At 49.6% G+C, this 17,297-nt stretch overlaps 1 protein-coding gene across 2 annotated transcripts in view; it reads left to right on the forward strand.

The window, feature by feature from the left end:
• Positions 1 to 17,297, forward strand: part of shf (Src homology 2 domain containing F) — a 251,849-nt gene that overhangs the window by 189,419 nt on the left and 45,133 nt on the right. The window lies entirely within an intron of this gene.

Consider the following 17,297-nt stretch of genomic DNA (forward strand, 5'->3'; position numbering starts at 1 on the left):
ATGTGTGCTCCACACCAACACAGTCACAGTGCTGGCTCACACTGGCTACCACCTGCTGGCTGTATTTCCCTTGTGCAGGAGACTCTGGGGGCTCTGCACAGCCTAGAGAAACATACTGTCATTCCCCCAGTGCACTGCAAAAAGCATTACGCACAAACCAAACCAAATCAAACCAACCAGCCGATGAACACACAGAGCCCAGCTTGTTAGCAAGTGCAAATATTCAAATAACAATATATAATCAACAGCTTTCCCCTTCGGTATGCTATTCCCAGAAAACATTGTTTGACCTTTAAGAGCCACGACATGAAATCACAAAGTTGGTAGTTTTTCGGTCATTTGACACATGTCCGATAACTGTTTTGCACAGCTTTGTTTGGCTGAAGATTCAAACGGAGTTTTTTGAGCGTGAAATTGTCTTCCAATTGATGCCATCAGGAGACACTGAATCACTGCTATGTTCATTACCAATAGTGAAATCATGTAAATGAAAAATATGCATGGCCTGAGGGTTCATTGTCATTGGGAAAATACAGTTGCCAAGTATTTTACATACTTTAATAGATTTAATAATAATATAATAAAAATGTTGTTTTGTAGAAGTTCAAGTCAATGGATATACAGTAACTTACTTCAAGATGGCGTCTCCTCTTTCAAGGAAATTCTCCGGACATGTGAAGCACGTGTGTTGAGATCATGTGACATGATCTGAGTCCATTGGGTGACTGTTTCACTTAACACGTTAACTGCCAGCGACGTATGCATACGTCAAAAAAAATCCAGCGCTTCACTGCCAAGGACGTATGGATACGTCAAAAAAATCGTTTTTTTTTGACGGTGGGGCGTTGATCAATCCCTTTTACGTCTCCTATACAATTATTGGAGGTATTGAATGTGTATAATCTATTTTACCGACCCACTAAGTGTTGACAGTGCTCCCCCAGACGAGCGAAATCAAAGAAAAAGGGAGCAAGCCATTCAAGGAAATGGCGAGGCGATTTTACAGTATTACATTCTCATGAAAATGGTTGGGGGAAAACGCTCTCGTTTTCGCGCTGATTGCTGGCGATGCGGGATTGCAAATTTACATAATACATTACAGGTGGAACACACTTTGAAACACGCAGCATAAATATGACCAGAATCGCAAAAGCTTCTCTCAACCAAAACTCCCAAGAAGCGAGCGAGTCCATGCCGACTTCCTCAAACAGCAGCCTGCAGACAGGCACAGGACAGCAGCAAAAGCACTGAGACTGGGGCCGCTGCAGCCAAGAAGAGGGAGGAGTTGAAGCAACTCTGCCTCTCGCTCTCTCCCTCTCTCTCTCTCTCTCTCTCTCGCTCTCTCTCTCTCCCTCCCTCCCTCTCTCTCTCTCTCTCTCTCTCTCCCTCTCCCCCTCTCACTAGGATTAAACCTAGTGCGTCTCCCTCCCGAGAGGGAGGGAGAGAGAGAGAGAGGGAGGGAGAGGGAGAGAGAGAGAGAGAGAGAGAGAGAGGGAGGGAGAGCGAGGGGAAGGGAGAGAGAGAGAGAGAGAGAGAGAGCGAGAGGGGGAGGAAGAGAGAGAGAGAGAGAGAGAGCCAAAAATGAATGGTTAAAGTGACAGTTCTATCGAATTTCACAAAAAGCCGTTTATCTCTGAATATTTTTTCTCATGCTAAAACCATGCTGTATTCAACTGCTAATGCTTACATAACTACTAACTCTACAAACTAACTCTTTTAGACAGAGAAAGTACACATTCTATTAGTACTTTTGAGATATTGTATGTTCACAAACTCCAAGCAGAAAATAATCCTCGGCGCTTGTAAAATGAGCCACAATCCTCAAAAAACGGCTTGGCAGAAGCTACCTACAGCAAGAAAAAAACGGCTGGCAGTCAATGTGTTAAGACTGAATATCTCACTAATATAATAAGGCGGACGGGTGCGGCACGGCAGCGCACAATTGCTCAACTGCACAGGCTCAGAACGCCACGTGGACAGGGCCGATTTTACCAACGGGCTTACCCGGGCTGAAGCCCGGGGCCCGGGACATCAAGGGGCCCAAAAAAAAAAAAGTTTTTTTTTTTTTTTTTTTTTTTTTTTTTTTTTTTGGGGGACCCTTGATGTGGTTTTTTTGGGCCCCCTGTCCAGGGTCTTCGCAAAAAATGTTTTTTTTACTGACGCATTCAAAAAAATTTGCAGAGTAATAACATCCAGTGTGAGAGGGTGTCCACACGCTATGCCGACCACTCGCAATGCCGACCTTAGGTTTAGGCGTGGGGGGTGGGAGAGGTTAGGTTTTGGGTTAGGGTCTGGGGGAGGTTAGGTTTAGGCGTGGGGGTGGGAGAGGTTAGGTTTTGGGTTATCGTCTGGGGGAGGTTAGGTTTAGGCATGGGGGCTGGGAGAGGGGAGGTCGGAACAGCGAGAGGAGGAAAGGCTCACCTACTTGACATTGATGTCATTGGAAAGTGACATTGTTAGAACATTGGACTTCACCACTCTAGTCAAACGCTTTGCCACGGCAAAAGTCAGGAAGAAGACATTTCAGGTACGAACAGACTTGAATACTGCTTGATTGATTTGTGCAATAATTGTGAGAATGTGTGTGTGCACTGTAATAATAACAGCAATAATAAATACTAAGTAATAATAATAAAAGTGCTTGTTGTGACATCTCAGTGGCAATGTTTTCTTTCCAATCAGGCTGTTTATGAAAGAACATGATTGCTAAACCTACAGTTTGTGTTTGTAAGTTAGAATGCTGACAGGAGAGCAGGTGGTGACATGAAAGTTAATGAGAAAAGGAGAAAATACTGAATAATGACATCACAACAGTATAATCCTAATGTTGATTTAAAATGAGATATTCCTTTAAATACGGCTAAAAAAGGTTAAAAAAAAACACTCAAATTTTTTTCCGGCGGCGCCCAACGCTAAAAAAAAACACTCAAATTTTTTTCCGCCGGCGCCCAACGAGGGGGGGCCCTGCAGAGATGAATAGCCCAGGGGCCCATGAAGTGTAAAATCGGCCCTGCACGTGGAGCGGAGCTGTTCTGAGCATGCTCAGAACGACGCGCGGAGCTAGGTGTAGTTATAAATGACATGTTAAGATCAGTGTGTTTTTGCATTTGTGCTGGGTTCAGGCTCTAATATATGTATGTATGTCTGTCTGTCTGTCTATTCATTCATGTTCTTTCTATGTGTTCCTGTGTGTTTGTATTTGTGTCACTTGATTGATGTCATGTCTTCAGTGTGTGGAGTAAGCCCTGGGGTCTTCTTCAGTGTGTGGAGTAAGCCCTGGGGTCTTCTTCAGTGTGTGGAGTAAGCCCTGAGGTCTTCTTCAGTGTGTGGAGTAAGCCCTGAGGTCTTCTTCAGTGTGTGGAGTAAGCCCTGGGGTCTTCTTCAGTGTGTGGAGTAAGCCCTGGGGTCTTCTTCAGTGTGTGGAGTAAGCCCTGGGGTCTTCTTCAGTGTGTGGAGTAAGCCCTGGGGTCTTCTTCAGTGTGTGGAGTAAGCCCTGGGGTCTTCTTCAGTGTGTGGAGTAAGCCCTGGGGTCTTCTTCAGTGTGTGGAGTAAGCCCTGGGGTCTTCTTCAGTGTGTGGAGTAAGCCCTGGGGTCTTCTTCAGTGTGTGGAGTAAGCCCTGGGGTCTTCTTCAGTGTGTGGAGTAAGCCCTGGGGTCTTCTTCAGTGTGTGGAGTAAGCCCTGAGGTCTTCTTCAGTGTGTGGAGTAAGCCCTGAGGTCTTCATAGGAATCAATGTGTTCTGTCTCCTCCAGTGATTAGTTGAGTTCTTCATCTGCTTCTCTCTCTCATTACGTTTCTGTCAGTGGAGTTTATTTAGGCTGTTATTTACCAACACACCCCTCTCTGAACGAACCCCGCTCCTCCTCCTCCTCCTCCTCCTCCTCCTCCTCCTCCTCCTCCTCCACCTCTCCCCCACTTTCTGATGATGATGAATTGACCTTCTCTTGGATGTCAACGTGTGCTTCACCCTGTTTGATGTTTCATTTAGGCAATAATTATTCCCCACTGTCTGGAGGAGAGAGAGAGACTCCTCCCATGACAATCTGTCTGGAGGAGAGAGAGAGACTCCTCCCATGACAATCTGTCTGGAGGAGAGAGAGAGACTCCTCCCATGACAATGTGCCATAAAGCAGCACTGTCTGGAGGAGAGAGAGAAAGACTCCTCCCATGACAATGTGCCATAAAGCAGCACTGTCTGGAGGAGAGAGAGAAAGACTCCTCCCATGACAATGTGCCATAAAGCAGCACTGTCTGGAGGAGAGAGAGAAAGACTCCTCCCATCACACTCTGCCATAAAGCAGCACTGTCTGGAGGAGAGAGAGAAAGACTCCTCCCATCACACTCTGCCATAAAGCAGCACTGTCTGGAGGAGAGAGAGAGAGACTCCTCCCATCACAATCTGTCTGGAGGAGAGAGAGAGACTCCTCCCATGACAATCTGCCATAAAGCAGAACACTGTCTGGAGGAGAGAGAGAGAGACTCCTCCCATGACAATCTGCCATAAAGCAGCACTGTCTGGAGGAGAGAGAGAAAGACTCCTCCCATCACAATGTGCCATAAAGCAGCACTGTCTGGAGGAGAGAGAGAAAGACTCCTCCCATGACAATGTGCCATAAAGCAGCACTGTCTGCAGGAGAGAGAGAAAGACTCCTCCCATCACACTCTGCCATAAAGCAGCACTGTCTGGAGGAGAGAGAGAAAGACTCCTCCCATCACAATCTGTCTGGAGGAGAGAGAGAAAGACTCCTCCCATCACACTCTGGCATAAAGCAGCACTGTCTGGAGGAGAGAGAGAGAGACTCCTCCCATCACAATCTGTCTGGAGGAGAGAGAGAAAGACTCCTCCCATCACACTCTGCCATAAAGCAGCACTGTCTGGAGGAGAGAGAGAGACTCCTCCCATCACACTCTGCCATAAGGCAGCACTGTCTGGAGGAGAGAGAGAGACTCCTCCCATGACAATGTGCCATAAAGCAGCACTGTCTGGAGGAGAGAGAGAGACTCCTCCCATGACAATCTGCCATAAAGCAGCACTGTCTGGAGGAGAGAGAGAGACTCCTCCCATGACAATCTGCCATAAAGCAGCTCTGTCTGGAGGAGAGAGAGAGAGACTCCTCCCATGACAATGTGCCATAAAGCAGCACTGTCTGGAGGAGAGAGAGAGACTCCTCCCATCACACTCTGCCATAAAGCAGCACTGTCTGGAGGAGAGAGAGAGACTCCTCCCATCACACTCTGCCATAAAGCAGCACTGTCTGGAGGAGAGAGAAAGACTCCTCCCATCACACTCTGCCATAAAGCAGCACTGTCTGGAGGAGAGAGAGAGACTCCTCCCATGACAATGTGCCATAAAGCAGCACTGTCTGGAGGAGAGAGAGAGACTCCTCCCATGACAATCTGCCATAAAGCAGCACTGTCTGGAGGAGAGAGAGAAAGACTCCTCCCATCACACTCTGCCATAAAGCAGCACTGTCTGGAGGAGAGAGAGAGAGACTCCTCCCATCACAATGTGCCATAAAGCAGCACTGTCTGCAGGAGAGAGAGAAAGACTCCTCCCATCACAATGTGCCATAAAGCAGCACTGTCTGCAGGAGAGAGAGAAAGACTCCTCCCATCACACTCTGCCATAAAGCAGCACTGTCTGGAGGAGAGAGAGAAAGACTCCTCCCATCACAATCTGTCTGGAGGAGAGAGAGAAAGACTCCTCCCATCACACTCTGGCATAAAGCAGCACTGTCTGGAGGAGAGAGAGAGAGACTCCTCCCATCACAATCTGTCTGGAGGAGAGAGAGAAAGACTCCTCCCATCACACTCTGCCATAAAGCAGCACTGTCTGGAGGAGAGAGAGAGACTCCTCCCATCACACTCTGCCATAAGGCAGCACTGTCTGGAGGAGAGAGAGAGACTCCTCCCATGACAATGTGCCATAAAGCAGCACTGTCTGGAGGAGAGAGAGAGACTCCTCCCATGACAATCTGCCATAAAGCAGCACTGTCTGGAGGAGAGAGAGAGACTCCTCCCATGACAATCTGCCATAAAGCAGCTCTGTCTGGAGGAGAGAGAGAGAGACTCCTCCCATGACAATGTGCCATAAAGCAGCACTGTCTGGAGGAGAGAGAGAGACTCCTCCCATCACACTCTGCCATAAAGCAGCACTGTCTGGAGGAGAGAGAGAGACTCCTCCCATCACACTCTGCCATAAAGCAGCACTGTCTGGAGGAGAGAGAAAGACTCCTCCCATCACACTCTGCCATAAAGCAGCACTGTCTGGAGGAGAGAGAGAGACTCCTCCCATGACAATGTGCCATAAAGCAGCACTGTCTGGAGGAGAGAGAGAGACTCCTCCCATGACAATGTGCCATAAAGCAGCACTGTCTGGAGGAGAGAGAGAGACTCCTCCCATGACAATCTGCCATAAAGCAGCACTGTCTGGAGGAGAGAGAGAGACTCCTCCCATCACACTCTGCCATAAAGCAGCACTGTCTGGAGGAGAGAGAAAGACTCCTCCCATGACAATCTGCCATAAAGCAGCACTGTCTGGAGGAGAGAGAGAGACTCCTCCCATGACAATCTGCCATAAAGCAGCACTGTCTGGAGGAGAGAGAGAGACTCCTCCCATGACAATCTGCCATAAAGCAGCACTGTCTGGAGGAGAGAGAGAGACTCCTCCCATGACAATCTGCCATAAAGCAGCACTGTCTGGAGGAGAGAGAGAGACTCCTCCCATCACACTCTGCCATAAAGCAGCACTGTCTGGAGGAGAGAGAGAGACTCCTCCCATCACACTCTGCCATAAGGCAGCACTGTCTGGAGGAGAGAGAGAGACTCCTCCCATGACAATGTGCCATAAAGCAGCACTGTCTGGAGGAGAGAGAGAGACTCCTCCCATGACAATCTGCCATAAAGCAGCACTGTCTGGAGGAGAGAGAGAGACTCCTCCCATGACAATCTGCCATAAAGCAGCTCTGTCTGGAGGAGAGAGAGAGAGACTCCTCCCATGACAATGTGCCATAAAGCAGCACTGTCTGGAGGAGAGAGAGAGACTCCTCCCATGACAATGTGCCATAAAGCAGCACTGTCTGGAGGAGAGAGAGAGACTCCTCCCATCACACTCTGCCATAAAGCAGCACTGTCTGGAGGAGAGAGAGAGACTCCTCCCATCACACTCTGCCATAAAGCAGCACTGTCTGGAGGAGAGAGAGAGACTCCTCCCATCACACTCTGTCTGGAGGAGAGAGAGAGAGACTCCTCCCATGACAATGTGCCATAAAGCAGCACTGTCTGGAGGAGAGAGAGAAAGACTCCTCCCATCACAATCTGTCTGGAGGAGAGAGAGAAAGACTCCTCCCATCACACTCTGCCATAAAGCAGCACTGTCTGAAGGAGAGAGAGAAAGACTCCTCCCATCACAATGTGCCATAAAGCAGCACTGTCTGAAGGAGAGAGAGAAAGACTCCTCCCATGACAATGTGCCATAAAGCAGCACTGTCTGGAGGAGAGAGAGAAAGACTCCTCCCATGACAATGTGCCATAAAGCAGCACTGTCTGAAGGAGAGAGAGAAAGACTCCTCCCATGACAATGTGCCATAAAGCAGCACTGTCTGGAGGAGAGAGAGAAAGACTCCTCCCATGACAATGTGCCATAAAGCAGCACTGTCTGGAGGAGAGAGAGAAAGACTCCTCCCATGACAATGTGCCATAAAGCAGCACTGTCTGGAGGAGAGAGAGAAAGACTCCTCCCATCACACTCTGCCATAAAGCAGCACTGTCTGGAGGAGAGAGAGAGAGACTCCTCCCATGACAATGTGCCATAAAGCAGCACTGTCTGGAGGAGAGAGAGAAAGACTCCTCCCATGACAATGTGCCATAAAGCAGCACTGTCTGGAGGAGAGAGAGAAAGACTCCTCCCATGACAATGTGCCATAAAGCAGCACTGTCTGGAGGAGAGAGAGAAAGACCAAAGATGATGGGATTTCAAGCGAGACGGCCCAACTTCAACTCACTTCCTGTTATTTTTGCACGTGCGTTTTGCCCATGGTTTTCCACTTAGAGGTTTTCGGCAGGTCTGAGTCTATTGGAGTCAATGGGAAAAGTCAACGTGATCTCAGATTATGACAGATCCCTTCGCCCCCATATTCATTAAAGTAAATATTCGGCCCGTTCTCCGAAGCCACATATCTTCAGAATATTCTGACACTAAAATGGCATTTTTCAGACAGAAAGATCAGGAGAAAAATACACTTGTTGACCTGTCTCTATCTCAGCAACACACTCTCACAAGATTTGGCAACAAGAACTCATGTTAGCGGCCAGGGAGCGATTAGCTAAAGCTACATGTGAAGTTCGTTGATGTAGTAGCTAAATCTGTGGCTAGAAAAAATATTTTTTCAATGGAATATCTTTGTTTCAACTGTATTGAGCTAAGAACTGGCAGCTTTGTGTTTATAGGTGTGGTTTGTGTGGAGTTTGGGAACTCACAATCTCCATTTCAAGTTAGCTTGCTAGGTCAGCACTAACCCTGCATCACCAGGCACAGTCCTCTCACAACACTTCAGGGGAGAGGTCACGTGACCATTTGGGAGACTTGCTGCTACCATTTGTTAGAATTGGCGGAGCCTGCGGTGAACCATCTAGATAGTAATAGAAGATCTATGGAAAGACTCCTCCCATGACAATGTGCCATAAAGCAGAAAGCAGACATTAGTCTATACTAGTTAGAGAGAGAGTGGCATCAGCGGAGGACCAAAATGGGGGGTCTTGTGCTGTCTCTGTCTCTGGAGTCTTGTGCTGTCTCTGTCTCAGGGGTCTTGTGCTGTCTCTGTCTCAGGAGTCTTGTGCTGTCTCGGGGGTCTTGTGCTGTCTCCGGCTCGTAGTTTGGGGATCTGTGTCGTAGGGCTCTGATCTTATTATTATTATTATTTAAAAAAAATAAAATAAAAAAAGCCCTATCACTAATCAGGCTTTCCAACGATATAAAATACAATGCCAATTGGTATTATTAAAGTGGAGAAATAATCGAGCGAAATAACGTTTCCAAACTTTTTTTTGAGTTTATATATCGGTGATCGGTAATCGGTGATCGGTCGATGATCGGTTCGGCAGATATTTCCCATAGGCAATCGGTGATCGGTGGCAAAAAACGTGATCGGTGCACTCCTAGTCTCCACCACAACACTAGATAATTGAATTAATTGTTGTCTATTTTCCTACATTGTGATGCACTTTATGACACGTGAGAAAATCATTTAGAAAAGCAGATATATTTGAGATGATGTCAGTGTCACTCTCCTTTGTGAGATGAACTGGACGAGACAGTCTCTCATTCAGCACCAAAAGTCTTACACTACTCAAGAAGAATGAGGGCTGTTGTGATACTGGTTTCCCCCTACAGGACTATATACCAGACCAAGTATCATCATGCCAAGTACTGTTGCAATAAATACCACAGTGATAATATTGAAATGTTCTGCTTGGTTCATGTTATTTTGAGCAGGAAATCGTTGGGATCAGTTGTGTGGTGAAGTAGTATTGAAGTGTTCTGTAACTCTAGTCAGGACGGGTCATCAGGGTTGATGAAATGTCAGACTGGGGTCAGAAGGCTTATGTCTAAGCACAGCTGTGTGTTGTTTGCTTTCCAGAGAGCACTTTTCCCAGCCATGTTTCTGTCCTGGCTTAATATAAGCACTTTACTGCTATGTAATATAGATGAGTGATGATACTGTTAAGTGTTCACATTTCCTCGGCGGTTTCCTCGGCACACCAACGCATTCACAGCTTCTATTGCAACAATTATATGTGAAATTAAATTGTCTGCAAACAAAGTTTTCACTGACGATGAAAAAAAAAATGCACAACCTCAATAAACCTGTCTGTGTGTGTGTGTGTGTGTGTGTGTGTGTGTGTGTGTGTGTGTGTGTGTGTGTGTGGATTAAACGAGTACCAAGTGCTGCCTACGTCCTCCCACCATGGTGTAACATGAGCCGTTTTCACACATGCGCTTTATACCGGGAAATGACCAGAAAGCGGTGTAATGCCTTCATGTGTGAAAGTTGTTTTCCGGTATAAGCGCGCCCCCGTCATCGCAGACATTTCACCACTTCTAACCTTGTGATAAGAGCGGTATGTCTGCTTCATGTGTGGGCGTGCCCATTTCCCCCCCTCCCCTCTCTGCTCGTTCTCTGGCCAGTCCTTCAGTCCTCCTCAGTCAGCAGCCCGACACACAGGGACAGACACAGCGAAAATGGCAGCGGCTTGTTCTGAGAGTCTTGCAAGCCGGCCAACACTTGTAGAGAAAGCAAATGCACGAAGCGAAATGTGGAAGTATTTTGCTTACGTTGCCGACAGCGAAGGCAAGCCCGGACACATCAAACAAAGCCAGTCTGTAAAAAGTGCTTCAACGCGACGCAGGTGAACGGATAAACATCGAACCAGGCTATTTCTCTCAGACACGGATCCGTACTTCTTCAAAGATTTCAGTTCAAAGACTGGTTAGCGAATGTGAAGGATACAACATACATGCCCTCTTAAGTCAAACGAGTGTGATTTATTGTGTGACAAGCGAACTTATTTCACCATCGGAACAGCAACTTTTCAGGAAGTTAAAAAAACCTGTTTGCTCTTAAAATACTGAACCAAACGTCGTCAAAGTTGGCACATGTCTTACTTATAGTTAGTTTCCCGCTGAATGTGTCATTACTTTATTAATATCTTACCTGGATAAGCTCAAATGATGTTGTTTATATTATCAGTCCGAGTTGGAAGCACTTTCTCCCGGCCAGTCAGGCGGGAGAGAGTCGTATGCTCATGCACGAGCCCCCAAGCAGCAGCAGTGCCCCTCGCCTCTCATGTCCGAGGCAGGGGCTTTCGCATGGGGTGGGAATAGTCTGACATAACGTAGCGTTAACGTTACTTTATTCTCGTCAGAAAACACTCCGATTTGCATGTTAAAACAAGTTTGCAGCCTAGGAATAACTGGAAAACATTTGATTTATATATTAACGTCAGAGGAAGCCAGGATAAGTCAAAACGATATGAGAAATACACAGCACGTCTGCCGTGTGACTTTTCCGGGTTTATTGTCCTGCGTGGGGGGGTGCAGACGGAGGTAGGCGATGACTTGCGAGGTTTGACTGACAGATTGAGGGCGAATGGCGTTACGAGATTTACTCACAAGCTCGTTTTAATGCTTTTCCATTGTTTTCCATTTGTTAAAAACCACACAGAGACGTGAAGGGTGACCAATGGCACTGATTTATGACAAAAAGTAAAAAAGTGAAAAAAGGGACAACAGTTTTTTTCCCCTGAAAACTTGCAAAGTGCCACGGACCCCTGGGGGTCTCCGGACCCCCATTTGAGAACCTCTGCTGTAACATGCTGTAACATGCTGTAACATGCTGTAACATGGTAATTTAATCTGCATAAAGGACAGTTTGTCTTCATTATCGGTTGGGATGGGGAGCAGAGTATCGCCTCTTTGCCGCAGCCCTCTCCTCAGCTGTCCCTATCTCGCCTTGCCTCGCCTCTCCTCTCCTCGCTCTGTGTTATTATTCACTGTGGGCCTATCTATCTCCTGACAGCTATGCAATGGAATGTAAATTCCCTGCCTTGTTAGGGTGCTGGGAGGCTGTGTACTCCAGCTTTAGTTAATCACTCATCCTCTGTACCCCCCCTCCTCCTCCTCCTCCCCCCCCACACCAACCACAACCCCTTCCCTGCCTCCCTCCTGGGCATTGAGCAGGTGATGGATGAGACAGGAGGTGAAGAGTGAGGAAGACACATTAGAATTTGACCATATGACGACGAGTGTGTGTGTGTGTGTGTGTGTGTGTCTGTGTGTGTGTGTGTGTGTGTGTGTGAAAGAGCTATAGAGCTAGCTTAGCATTTCCCTGTGTATAAGCACGTGGGGCGTTTAACTATGCAGAGCACATACTCACACACAACAGCCAGACATGGACATGCGAGCGTGGCAGACAGAGCCAGTGTTACTTCATCTCCTCCTTGCCCCCCCCGTGTTACTAGAGAGTAAGTCCAGTGACTTGGCTCCAGGCCAGCGGGGGTGCTGTGTGCACTTAACGCGGGAGGTGACAGGAGGCGCTGTCAGAGTCGAGCCGGGTCTCGCAGAGCAAGTCGCCGCTTTATGGTTTTTTAATGAATCCTCACTGGCTTTAATGATCCGCAAATCTGCGGCTCCACTCTTTTTGTCCGTAAGTAAAGAATTGATTCTGTCACACACAGCCCGGTAGCTTGGTTCTGTGGGCCAGCTGCTTTGTGGGTGCTGCCGCGGTTCCATCGTGGCTCTCTTTTTTTAAACGATACTGGTACCGGGTCTGGTACCTGGAATTCGGTACCGGTACCCGATGATGATACCTTTTCTCAGGTACATTACTCTCTCCATAATTACAAACAAGTAATTCCAGTTGTAAAAAAATAAATAAGTCCAAACTTATACATTTGATTTAGAACATTTTACACACAGATGCGCTCTGAGCAGGTAGGGACATTTGGTACCAATACTCTGTAGTACCACTGTGATTCTGTCGGTACCCTTAAAAGTAGCCATTTCAGTACCCAACCCAGTGTGTGTGTGTCTGTGCTTAGCTCAGCCAGTCTGTCACTCTGCAGTGTGTGTGTGTGTGTGTGTGTGTGTGTGTGTGTGTGTGTGTGTGTGTGTGTGTGTGTGTGTGTGTGTGTGTGTGTGTGTGTGTGTGTGTGTGTGTGTGTGTGTCTGTGTGTGTGTCTGTGCTTAGCTGAGCTGAGCTGGTCTGTCACTCTGCAGTGTGTGTGTGTGTGTGTGTGTGTGTGTGTGTGTGTGTGTGTGTGTGTGTGTGTGTGTGTCTGTGCTTAGCTGAGCTGGTCTGTCACTCTCAGCTCTGCCTGCTCCTCTCTGGCTCAGCTGCTGATAACCTTCCTGACAGCCCTCTGTCACACTGCCATCATGAGCCGCCTCTTATCTTCACTCACACACATGGCCACTCTCAGCCCAGTACAGAGCCGGCGCTCTGCCCAGCCAGTAAGCTGCCCCTGGAGCCCCCTGCTGGCCAGCCCTCACTCTGTCTGGACAGAACAGCTCCCCCTGCTGGCCAGCCCTCACTCTGTCTGGACAGAACAGCACCCCCTGCTGGCCAGCCCTCACTCTGTCTGGACAGAACAGCACCCCCTGCTGGCCAGCCCTCACTCTGTCTGGACAGAACAGCACCCCCTGCTGGCCAGCCCTCACTCTGTCTGGACAGAACAGCTCCTCCTGCTGGCCAGCCCTCACTCTGTCTGGACAGAACAGCTCCTCCTGCTGGCCAGCCCTCACTCTGTCTGGACAGAACAGCTCCTCCTGCTGGCCAGCCCTCACTCTGTCTGGACAGAACAGCTCCTCCTGCTGGCCAGCCCTCACTCTGTCTGGACAGAACAGCACCCCCTGCTGGCCAGCCCTCACTCTGTCTGGACAGAACAGCTCCTCCTGCTGGCCAGCCCTCACTCTGTCTGGACAGAACAGCTCCTCCTGCTGGCCAGCCCTCACTCTGTCTGGACAGAACAGCACCCCCTGCTGGCCAGCCCTCACTCTGTCTGGACAGAACAGCTCCTCCTGCTGGCCAGCCCTCACTCTGTCTGGACAGAACAGCACCCCCTGCTGGCCAGCCCTCACTCTGTCTGGACAGAACAGCTCCTCCTGCTGGCCAGCCCTCACTCTCTCTGGACAGAACAGCACCCCCTGCTGGCCAGCCCTCACTCTGTCTGGACAGAACAGCTCCTCCTGCTGGCCAGCCCTCACTCTGTCTGGACAGAACAGCTCCTCCTGCTGGCCAGCCCTCACTCTGTCTGGACAGAACAGCTCCTCCTGCTGGCCAGCCCTCACTCTGTCTGGACAGAACAGCACCCCCTGCTGGCCAGCCCTCACTCTGTCTGGACAGAACAGCACCCCCTGCTGGCCAGCCCTCACTCTGTCTGGACAGAACAGTTCAGCCGTCACTCTGTGGACAGAACAGCACCCCCTGCTCTGCTGGCCAGCCGTCACTCTCTCTGGACAGAACAGCACCCCCTGCTGGCCAGCCGTCACTCTCTCTGGACAGAACAGCACCCCCTGCTGGCCAGCCGTTACTCTCTCTGGGCAGAACAGCACCCCCTGCTGGCCAGTCCTCACTCTCCCTGGACAGAACAGTTCAGACGTCACTCTGTGGACAGAACAGCACCCCCTGCTGGCCAGCCGTAACTCTCTCTGGACAGAACAGCACCCCCTGCTGGCCAGCCGTCACTCTCTCTGGACAGAACAGCACCCCCTGCTGGCCCGCCGTCACTCTCTCTGGACAGAACAGCACCCCCTGCTGGCCAGCCGTCCCTCTCTGTCTGGACAGAACAGCAGGAAAAAGGCCCCGCTGTCTGTCATCTCTCTTCTCCATCACTCACTCGCTGTGTCACTTTCCTTGAATACATCTATAGGTCTTTCAGAGCAGCTCTGTGCTGTGAAAACAGAGGTGGGCGTGCACAGCGTGATGGATGGGCTATGAGAAGAGTTATGAGCTGGCATTCCAGCTTCTCTGAAGCATGACACAGTTGTTATCTGTAATTATTTGGGTGTCGAAGGGACAAGCGCTGGTTTTGTCTTCGTCTTGTCTTTTGTCTAATGCTCATAATGCTGCTGCTCATAATGCGCTGTGTGTTGAATATGTAATTAGCCGAGCAAATTAAGCAGAACCTAATTAAATGGCGCTGGTGGAAACAAGAGCAGCTCCTGATTTATGGCGCAGTGCTGTTTACAGTGACGGAGTGCCACAAGCTAATGAGAAGGCTGGGATAAACAAATAGCTGAGCCGCACCTGCAGGAACACAGAGAAGGCAGGCACAGATAACAGAGCTGAAGAACCTGCAGGAACACAGAGAAGGCAGGCACAGATAACAGAGCTGAGGAACCTGCAGGAACACAGAGAAGGCAGGCACAGATAACAGAGCTGAAGAACCTGCAGGAACACGGGGAAGGCAGGCACAGATAACAGAGCTGAAGAACCTGCAGGAACACAGGGAAGGCAGGCACAGATAACAGAGCTGAAGAACCTGCAGGAACACAGAGAAGGCAGGCACAGATAACAGAGCTGAGGAACCTGCAGGAACACAGAGAAGGCAGGCACAGATAACAGAGCTGAGGAACCTGCAGGAACACAGAGAAGGCAGGCACAGATAACAGAGCTGAAGAACCTGCAGGAACACAGAGAAGGCAGACACAGATAACAGAGCTGAAGAACCTGCAGGAACACAGAGAAGGCAGGCACAGATAACAGAGCTGAGGAACCTGCAGGAACACAGGGAAGGCAGGCACAGATAACAGAGCTGAGGAACCTGCAGGAACACAGGGAAGGCAGGCACAGATAACAGAGCTGAAGAACCTGCAGGAACACAGGGAAGGCAGGCACAGATAACAGAGCTGAGGAACCTGCAGGAACACAGGGAAGGCAGGCACAGATAACAGAGCTGAGGAACCTGCAGGAACACAGAGAAGGCAGGCACAGATAACAGAGCTGAGGAACCTGCAGGAACACAGGGAAGGCAGGCACAGATAACAGAGCTGAGGAACCTGCAGGAACACAGGGAAGGCAGGCACAGATAACAGAGCTGAGGAACCTGCAGGAACACAGGGAAGGCAGGCACAGATAACAGAGCTGAAGAACCTGCAGGAACACAGGGAAGGCAGGCACAGATAACAGAGCTGAGGAACCTGCAGGAACACAGAGAAGGCAGGCACAGATAACAGAGCTGAAGAACCTGCAGGAACACAGGGAAGGCAGGCACAGATAACAGAGCTGAAGAACCTGCAGGAACACAGAGAAGGCAGGCACAGATAACAGAGCTGAGGAACCTGCAGGAACACAGAGAAGGCAGGCACAGATAACAGAGCTGAGGAACCTGCAGGAACACAGAGAAGGCAGGCACAGATAACAGAGCTGAGGAACCTGCAGGAACACAGAGAAGGCAGGCACAGATAACAGAGCTGAAGAACCTGCAGGAACACAGAGAAGGCAGGCACAGATAACAGAGCTGAAGAACCTGCAGGAACACAGGGAAGGCAGGCACAGATAACAGAGCTGAAGAACCTGCAGGAACACAGAGAAGGCAGGCACAGATAACAGAGCTGAAGAACCTGCAGGAACACAGAGAAGGCAGGCACAGATAACAGAGCTGAGGAACCTGCAGGAACACAGGGAAGGCAGGCACAGATAACAGAGCTGAAGAACCTGCAGGAACACAGAGAAGGCAGGCACAGATAACAGAGCTGAAGAACCTGCAGGAACACAGAGAAGGCAGGCACAGATAACAGAGCTGAAGAACCTGCAGGAACACAGGGAAGGCAGGCACAGATAACAGAGCTGAGGAACCTGCAGGAACACAGAGAAGGCAGGCACAGATAACAGAGCTGAGGAACCTGCAGGAACACAGGGAAGGCAGGCACAGATAACAGAGCTGAGGAACCTGCAGGAACACAGAGAAGGCAGGCACAGATAACAGAGCTGAAGAACCTGCAGGAACACAGGGAAGGCAGGCACAGATAACAGAGCTGAGGAACCTGCAGGAACACAGAGAAGGCAGGCACAGATAACAGAGCTGAGGAACCTGCAGGAACACAGGGAAGGCAGGCACAGATAACAGAGCTGAAGAACCTGCAGGAACACAGGGAAGGCAGGCACAGATAACAGCTGAGGAACCTGCAGGAACACAGAGAAGGCAGGCACAGATAACAGAGCTGAAGAACCTGCAGGAACACAGAGAAGGCAGGCACAGATAACAGAGCTGAAGAACCTGCAGGAACACAGGGAAGGCAGGCACAGATAACAGAGCTGAGGAACCTGCAGGAACACAGGGAAGGCAGGCACAGATAACAGAGCTGAAGAACCTCCAGGAACACAGGGAAGGCAGGCACAGATAACAGAGCTGAGGAACCTGCAGGAACACAGGGAAGGCAGGCACAGATAACAGAGCTGAGGAACCTGCAGGAACACAGAGAAGGCAGGCACAGATAACAGAGCTGAAGAACCTGCAGGAACACAGGGAAGGCAGGCACAGATAACAGAGCTGAAGAACCTGCAGGAACACAGAGAAGGCAGGCACAGATAACAGAGCTGAAGAACCTGCAGGAACACAGGGAAGGCAGGCACAGATAACAGAGCTGAAGAACCTGCAGGAACACAGAGAAGGCAGGCACAGATAACAGAGCTGAAGAACCTGCAGGAACACAGAGAAGGCAGGCACAGATAACAGAGCTGAAGAACCTGCAGGAACACAGAGAAGGCAGCCACAGATAACAGAGCTGAAGAACCTGCA

The sequence above is a fragment of the Poromitra crassiceps genome (assembly GCF_964638095.1).
Source record: "Poromitra crassiceps genome assembly, chromosome: 16".
Lineage (NCBI taxonomy): Eukaryota > Metazoa > Chordata > Actinopteri > Beryciformes > Melamphaidae > Poromitra > Poromitra crassiceps.